Consider the following 9116-nt stretch of genomic DNA (forward strand, 5'->3'; position numbering starts at 1 on the left):
TATTAATATACCTTCTATCAATGTTAATAATTTTGAATTGAAACCTATTATTATTCAAATGGCACAAAAATTTTAATTCGGGAGAACTATTGGAGATCATAACTTATATTTAGTCAGTTTCTTAAAAATTTGTATAATTTTTAAGTACAATGATATCAATGATAATGCAATTATACTTAGAATGTTCCAATTTTCTTTGAGGGTTAATGCTAAAATAGGTTAGATTTTTTGCCCCGAGTTCTATAACCACTTGGAATGAGTTGGCGCATGAATTCCTTATAAAATATTGCTCACCTAAAAAAAATGTTAAACTTAAAAATGATATGTCTTCTTTTGCCCAATTTGCAGGGGAATCTGTTTATAAAAGTTGGAAGAGATTTAAGAAGATGCTTAGAAAATATCCTCACCATGATTTACCTGATTAATTGATTATTCAAATCTTTTATAATTGATTAGTAGGATCTCTTAGGCTAATCATAGATGCTACATCTGGATGATCATTAATGTCTAAGCCATTTGAGAATGCTTATGAATTGATTGAGAAAATTGCTACCAATAATTTTCAATAGCCTGTTGATAGAGTGAATTCTAAAAGAGTAGCTAGAGTTTATGAATATGATGTTTTGTCTATTCTTATTGCTTAGGTGGATGTTATTTCAAAGAAACTATAAACTATTGGATTTAACTCATGATCTAACTCATCTATTCAATTAAAAGAGAATCGTTTGAATTTTGTCGAGGATATTAGTGCTTTAGATATTAAAAAATAAAATAATTATTATTCTAATACATACAATCCATGTTGGAGGAACCACCCTAATTTTAGTTAGTTAAACAATGTTGGTGAAAATAATCAATGAAATTCATGACAATCTAACTAAGGAGAAAATTAGAATAATCCTCAACAACCTGTTGTGAATCCTATAAATTCTTATCCTCAAGGATTTAATCAAAATAGTCAATATGAGAATATAAAGTTATTTTTGAAAGAGGTAGTGATTCAATTAGGAACTTAATTATAAAGTCAAGGAGCTTTAATTCAAATTTTGAAAACTCAATTATGATAGCTTACAATTTCTTTCGGTAGTAGACCTCTTGGGTCTTTTCCTAGTAATATTGAAGTTAACCCCAAAGATAAAGAAAATGACACCAATGGAAACAACTTAAGGAGTGGTAATGAATTATTTCAGTTAAATTAATAAATATAGGCAAGTCTAGCTAATGACTATAAACGCAATGTTGTTTGGGAGGTAATCCATCTTTGCGTTTATGTGTGCTTTGTAATTTGTAATTATTTTGATGTTTGATGTTTCATGTTTTATTTTCTTAAATATTTTACATTATTTGTATGTTTATAATTGATTTTGAGCAAAGTTATGATTTAAATCTAGAGAAATTGAGGTACTAAATTATGAACTAGTGTTTCAGCACTAGGGAATAAAGCACTACAGCATTCACATGATTAGCACAGTGACATTCAAAATTAGCACTGCAATGCTAAGTTCTCAGGAAAAATACTTATTTGAACTGCAACAGTACAATGTACATCAGTTACCCATACAACGCCTCAGTAGTATCCCTTTAAGCATTGCGATGTTAGGTCCAAAAAGTCAAAAGGTAATTCTGCTAGTTCAAAAAGCAGATGTATTATCCTAACTTTTCTATTATGGCACTTTGGTGGGCGCCATAGCGCTATTTCCAAAGCCGATGTGTTAGGTCAAATTCATTATTATTTTATTTATGGTGTGACGTTGTTAGAATTTTTTAAATTCCACAAAACTTGTATGTGTTAACGTTGTAGCATATTCCCATGCATAAAGAAATGCTTTGGTTTCCAAAACCAAGCGTCGCTATACCATGTGTCCCGTCCTGCTACAACATATGTCGATTTAACTCATTTATCTTTTTGTGTGTTTTAAGCGACGTAGTGCTGCTGACATCATCTTTGTATGAGGTTCATCAATCAAAATCAAATCCAAAACCAAAATCAAGTCCAAATTCCAACTAAATTCAAATAAAATCCAAATCTCATCAAGTAGTGGTCACCTGCTACACACAATCACCTAAATGATTGTCATTGATATGGGTAAATCAAATTCAACCAATCAAACCCAAAACTACATTCAAATCCAGAATTTGAAACCAAAACTCAAGGTCAAAAGCCTCATGTCCTGTAACCCTTTTTGGGTGATTTTTCAATTACCTCATAACCAAATCAAATGAATTTGGATCCATGATTTTTCAGTTGCATATTAATTAGTAATGTCTCAAGGGTCAACCTTCTAAATTTAAGATCAATCCAAGACCTCTAACCCCAAAAACTTAATTGAAATCCAAAGGCTAATCAAAATCTTTAAATATTTATAGCCCGTGCTATTATACCTTGTATCTTGTGGAATTTGACATTGGGACCTTCCCCAAAACACTTTAACATGTCCATAACCATTGTTTTGACATGTAAACCACAAAACTACACTTTGGTGGGCCCTAGTTGACCCAAAGTTCATTATGATCCCACTTGACCAAAATGCCCCTTAAGGACAAAGTGAAGTTTCCTCGAAACTTCAACATGGCTCAATCAAACTAAGTCATAGAACCTCTTTTAATGCATCCTAGACATCACTAAAAGTACATTGAACTCAAACACAAGTCTTGGTTTGACCTGGTTGATCAAGTCCTAGTGATCCCCCTGTCATAAGGCATGTGTAAAGCTTTCCCCAGGGCCTGAACTCGCCTCCTTCGAGCCCAGTGAACTTTCATAGGCTTTCCCCTTCATCTGGGAAGAATCCAGGGACCCTCAAGCATGATTATGTCCATATGTTGCCATATATATTTTAAATTTTCTCCAAAAAGTTAGTTCTTATATCAATTTCTTAAGTTTTCAAAACTAGGTTGTATAACTTTATAAAATCTTAAGTTTTCAAAACTAGGTTGAATATCATTTCTTATATATTTTTTGTTGAGGTTCATTTGCTTCTACGCTTTCACTGTGCTTTCGTTGAGCTTTCACTGTGCTTTTTCTATGCTTTCATTGCGAAATAAATGCAAAGTAATAAAAAATAGTGAGTGTAGTTAAAGCACAACAAAGTGAAAAAATAGTCCTTATTGAATGTTATTGACAACTTTTTCCTTATCCTATAAAGATTCTCCAACCAATTATGGATGTTCCTTTCCTTAATCATTTCAGCCTATATTTTCTCAAACTCCTTCTCAGAGTTACACTTGCTCAAACACTTATAAATGAGTCCTCTGACATTGTTGTTGCTATTGAAGCACCCAACTTTTGATGTAACCTTTTTAGATATGTGTTATTGACATAATCTATAACGAGTGTGAGGTAATAAAACTTTTATGGCCCTAGTCATTGCTTGATCCTGATTAGTAAATATAGTCATAGGATGTTTATCACATATTATTTGTGTAAATATTTTAAACAATTATGTAAATGATTCAATTATTTCTTCTAACAAAAAGATAATCCCTAGTAAAATGTTATGCCAATGATTATTAACACCGACAAATGGTGCACAAACTAAATTATATTTATTTAGCCTATAAATAGCATTAAAAATCACCACATCTACAAAACAGTCATAATCTATCATACTTATCCCATCAACCTAAAAATAATTAATAATCAATCAAATTCATCAATTTTGATGTCCCATACGAATATGTTTTAATCAACTTGACAATCTTTAAATAATTAAATTAAAGAATTAGTATCCCAAAATTTAATCTTTGCTCTTTTCTTCTTCTGAATAAAGTTGCATGCATCACTCTTAGAGAATCCAACATACTCGATACCTCCAACTTCATCTACAAGGTAAGAGAACGCATCAATGATTCTTACTTTTGTCTTTGATTTCAGAACTGAAGCTTTCTCATCATCAATATTCAGACATGATCTCAGGAGGTGTCAGTCTTCTAGCCTAGCCAATTCACGGTCGTGTGATTCAATAACTTTTTTCACATTTCATTTTTCAGCTTCATTAACTGTAAACCTAACTAAAGATAGATAACCTGTTATTGTCTCTGATTTTTTATACTTCATTTGAGAATTTAGATCAAATATCTTCTTAAAACAAGCTTTTGAATATACAAAGTCTTAAGATTTTATCTTTTTTTTTTTTTCAAATTTGGCCAGTAACTATGATGATTCTTGTGCACACCAAAACCAATATTATGAGCATAATGGCAGTAAGCATCATATGCTTCTTTTTCACATTTATAGATAACATGTAATACGAAGTAAAGCACAGTGAAAGTGTAGCAAAAGTATAGCGAAACCGTGGAGAAAGCACGAAGAAAGCACATCGAAAGTACACTAAAAGCACAATGAAAGTGCATCAAATTGCAGCGGAAATGCAATGATAGCATAGTCAAAAGAAATAAAGCGCTTTAACTACTTTTTTGGCTGCAATGTAGTGAAAGTCAATAAATGATTTTATAGAAAATGATTGTGTTTGCTGCTCTTTTGCAGTCTATGCGCATAAAAAGCACACTGAATGTGGTGGGAAAGCGCACAGTGAGCACAATTGTAATCCACAGAGAAAGCACAGTGCTCTTTTACATTTTCTATGCATTGTATGCACTTGTAGTGAGCATTGATGTGCTTTCTTTATGTAGCTTTGTTTTAGAACTCTCTAAAATTTTAAAAACTTTGAAAACCATTAAAATAACTTGGGATGAGGTAGAAATTTATCGATAAGTTGAAACCCTCAACAATTCTAGCCAAATCAACTTCCGATTCGTCAACTTTTTCATACCTCCTTTCATCATTCGTATCCTGTGAGCATTCCATCTTCGCAAATATAATAACGTTGTTCTTCATTTTTTCTTTCAGAGCATTATCAGGATTCCTAAAAATTTAGATTTGAGAGTTTTTCTTAAAATGGAACACTAATCCTAAACCTATCATAAAAAAACACAAAAGGTCGACTGAAAAGACATAAATAAAAAAGAAATCTAATTAAAAATTTTAAATAGGGAAATTTACATGCATACCACTATATACCTATCATTTTACATATCTAACACCTCATTTATTAATATTACACTTAGCACAGTGAAAGCATAGCAAAAGTATAGCGAAACCGTGGAGAAAGCACGAATAAAGCGCATCGAAAGCACACCAAAAGCACAATGAAGTGCATCAAATTGTAGTCGAAACGCAATGATAACGCAGTTAAAAGAAATAAAGCACTTTAACTGCTTTTTTGGTTGCACTGTAGTGAAAGTCAATAAATGATTTTATAGAAAATGATTGTGTTTGCAGCTCTTTTGCAGTCTATGCACATAAAAAGCGCACTGAATCTAGCGGGAAAGCGCACAATGAGCACAATTGTAATCCACAGAGAAAGCGCAATGCTCTTTTACATTTTCTATGCATTGTATGCGCTTGTACTGAGCACTGATGTGCTTTCTTTATGTAGCTTTGTTTTAGAACTCTCTAAAATTTAAAAAACTTTGAAAACCATTAAAATAACATGGGATGAGGTAGAAATTTATCGATAAGTTGAAACCCTCAACAATTCTAGCCAAATCAACTTTCGATTCATCAACTTTTTCATACCTCCTTTCATCATTCGTATCCTATGAGCATTCCATCTTCACAAATATAATAATGTTGTTCTTCATTTTTTCTTTCAGTGCATTATCAGGATTCCTAAAAATTTATATTTGAGAGATTTTGAGAGTTTTTCTTAAAATGGAACACTAATCCTAAACCTATCTTAAAAAAGTACAAAAGGTTGATTGAAAATACATAAATAAAAAAGAAATCTAATTAAAATTTTTAAACAGGAAAATTTACATGCATACCACTATATTCCTATCATTTTACATATCTAACACCTCATTTATTAATATTACACTTATACCACTCAAAACCCTATTACACATCATTTCTACCACTCCGTCTCCACGCATGCTCACGACGTCTTCTTCCCGCCGAAAGTTTTTCTTCTTCGCGCATAATACCTCGTGCGTTTTGTCTCTGACTTCTTCCTTCCCACAAAAATCCCCCATTACTGGTACTTCTCGCGACTTACCTTCCTCGGACATTTTCAGAATCCACTTCCTCTGCTTCTATAGGTTGTTGAGCTCAGATTTCCTTCACGGGTATTGTCTTCGAGCTTGATATTATACTTCCTAATATATTTTTGTTTATGATGTTATGTAATTTGGATTTCGTTTGAAACAGTGAAAAAAAAAATATTGAGAACTTTTTTCTTAGGAAATTTTACATAAATTGAACACTGAGATGTTCTCATGGCTTGCTGACTTGAGAAGTTTTTTATTAGGATACGTTTGAAACACACAGTGAAGAAAAAATATTGAGAAGTTTTTTCTATAAGGAAATTTTACATAAACCGAACACAGAGATGTTCTCATGGCTTGCCGACTTGAGAAGTTTTTTCTTAGGATAATTTTTTATGTATGCCTTTGATGATAATGAATAGACTGAAATGATTATGATGTGTCATTTAATTATTATACTAATTTGCAACTTAAAATTGTTTGAAAAAGAAACTTTAAGAAATTTGTGATTTTAGTCGAAGCAATTACGGATGTGTTCCAAGAGGACCAATTCCGTAAGTGTTGAATGGTTTATATTAAAGGGTTTAATAATTTTGAAATAACTTTTAAACCATTGAAACTGCAGGCTTATGGTGACAATATTGAAAATAATTTATACGGAGTGCAGAAAAAGTACATTGTTGTTGTATTTAAGTTTGGAGGGATCTGGGTTCAAACCAATGTCCAACACAGAAAGAGGTATGATGGTGGCAAACAAAGGATTGTAAAATTTTATAAAGTATAACTAACTATTTATGTACTTAGAGAAGAGAATTGTAGATTATGTCCATGGCTTAAGGGTCATCCATATAATCTGTATTATTACATATACTGTACATCACCGAAGGAATACAAAGAAATGAATTTTGAAGTTGAGGAGGCTGAGTTTATAAAAGTATTGAATGATAATTTGCATGTTTAGATTGTCATTACAGTACAAAAAGTGGAAGAACATGATTCAAATTCTAATCTTATGGAGGTTGCGAGTTCTAAAAATATGGTTGAATGTTCTTTTCACTATAACGATGTTATTTTGAATGCTCCAACTCTATGTTCTAAAGATATAGCTGTTAGCACCTATTTCCCTGATGCATTAAGTTTCAAGAATGCTTTTCGATCAGTTGCCATAAGAGATAACTTTGGGGTCATAATCAAGGCAGTGATAAGAAACGTGTTATTGCAACATGTTCTTACCAAGGTTGCAATTGGAGAATTCGATCTTCACTCTGTGAAGATGCTCACACTTTTGAAGTTAGGAGACTTGATGGAGTTCACACCTGTCCTGACATCAATCGTGCTGTGAATAAACTAGCCACTTATGCATGGGTTGCGAATGAGATTTAAGAGATTGTCAAAATGAATCTATATATTCCTCCAAAAGATATCAATAATAATTTGGAGAAAGAATATGATTTATCATTACCATACATGAAGTTGTGGAGGTCGAGAGATCAAGTTCAGGATATTATATTTGGCTATATAGATGATAATTATAAATGGGTTCCGACACTACAAACTGAATTGGTTGGTAGAAATCCTGGTTCACATATCACATATACGAATGACATACGTGACAATTTGTTTTAGAGATTCTATGTTAGATTCAAGGTCTGTGTTGATGGATTTAAATTTGGTTGTAGACCTCTCATCAATTTGGATGCATGCCACCTAAAATCCAAGCACCTAGGTATGCTCTTATCAGCAACCTTAGTTGACAATAATAATGGTTTATTCCCTTTAGGCTTTTCCATTGTTGAAATCGAAACTAAGAATACATGGTTATAGTTCCTACATAACTTGGGACAAAGTATTGGCACACAGATAGAAACACTTGCGGTCATTTCGGACATGGATAAGAGATTAGGCGATGCCATTAAAGAAGTATGCATTGCAGCTGAGCATATAATTTGTATTCATCATCAGTGGAAAATCATATATATATATATATATATATATATATATATATATATATATATAATTACTACTACGTTTACAGGTAATATCTACATATTATTCATTTAATGTTCCATTGATGTGTTACGTTAGGTTGACCACTTATAAGTGCTTCAAGTACCGGCTAGCGTACGATGGAGCTATTGATATGTTACATGGGAAGGATCAGTGGTAGGTTGTTAAATATTTGGTTGAAGTTGGAGTGTCAAATACAACAAGACCTAGAGGAAAGACCTAAAAGAAGAAGATTGCCAAATTTTTTGGAGAAGGAAAAAAGTACACAAATGTAGCAGATGTGGTATTTGGGGTCATCATCGAAGTACATGCAAGAATCCATTAAAGAACATCATCGATGACACATTGCTAACGCAAGCGGGGCAACCGAAACGATCAAAATTACCAAGCAGAAGGACTCCAAATGACATCTTTGAGAGTGATGAATATGATTGTTCTTATGTGGAAGGTCTATAACTAATATGAGGTTGTGCATCTTTTTGGCTATATATTTTGTAACACTGCTAATGTAGAAGGTGAACCAAAACAGAAGCATCCGGTTTTTGGCTATATATTTTGTAACACTGCTAATGAATGAGCTGTCAAACCAGCTTCCAGAAATGAAAATGGCAGCATGCAATATATGAGAAGATTGCCTTGTTGTAGATAAATTCCAAAAAACTTCTCCCAGCAAAAATGATGTGGAGATAGTAAGCAGATACACTGCTATTTAGAAATAATAGCATCCAATTTTGTAGAACACGTTTTGTAATAAACTCATTTTAACTCCAAGTCATCTTGACCGTAAGCATTCAGTTTTGCAGAACACGTTGCAGTGTAGTCAATGCCTTGATATTGTTGTTGTTGATTGAGTTAAAACAGAACATGTTGCTTACGGTCAAGATGAGAAAATGCTATTGTTTCAGTTAAAACATTAGCATAGCATTGAATTTGAACAGAATTGCATGATTTTGAAAACCCTTGGCATCAGGCGGAGCTCTCTTGAATGAAATAGAACCATAGCATTGAACAATGTGAATAATCTCAAAGAATATTGAAGATGCACACAAAAAAAAAAACTTCTTTCA

General features: G+C 32.5%; 1 non-coding gene across 1 annotated transcript; it reads right to left on the bottom strand.

Moving 5' to 3' along the window:
* Positions 1-308: 308 nt before the first annotated feature.
* On the bottom strand, positions 309-415 carry LOC114580265. The gene has a single exon (XR_003701623.1). It is a non-coding gene; the product is annotated as a small nucleolar RNA R71 (small nucleolar RNA).
* Between the last annotated feature and the right edge of the window lie 8701 nt (positions 416-9116).

Source organism: Dendrobium catenatum, unplaced genomic scaffold, assembly GCF_001605985.2.
Source record: "Dendrobium catenatum unplaced genomic scaffold, ASM160598v2 fragScaff_scaffold_908, whole genome shotgun sequence".
Lineage (NCBI taxonomy): Eukaryota > Viridiplantae > Streptophyta > Magnoliopsida > Asparagales > Orchidaceae > Dendrobium > Dendrobium catenatum.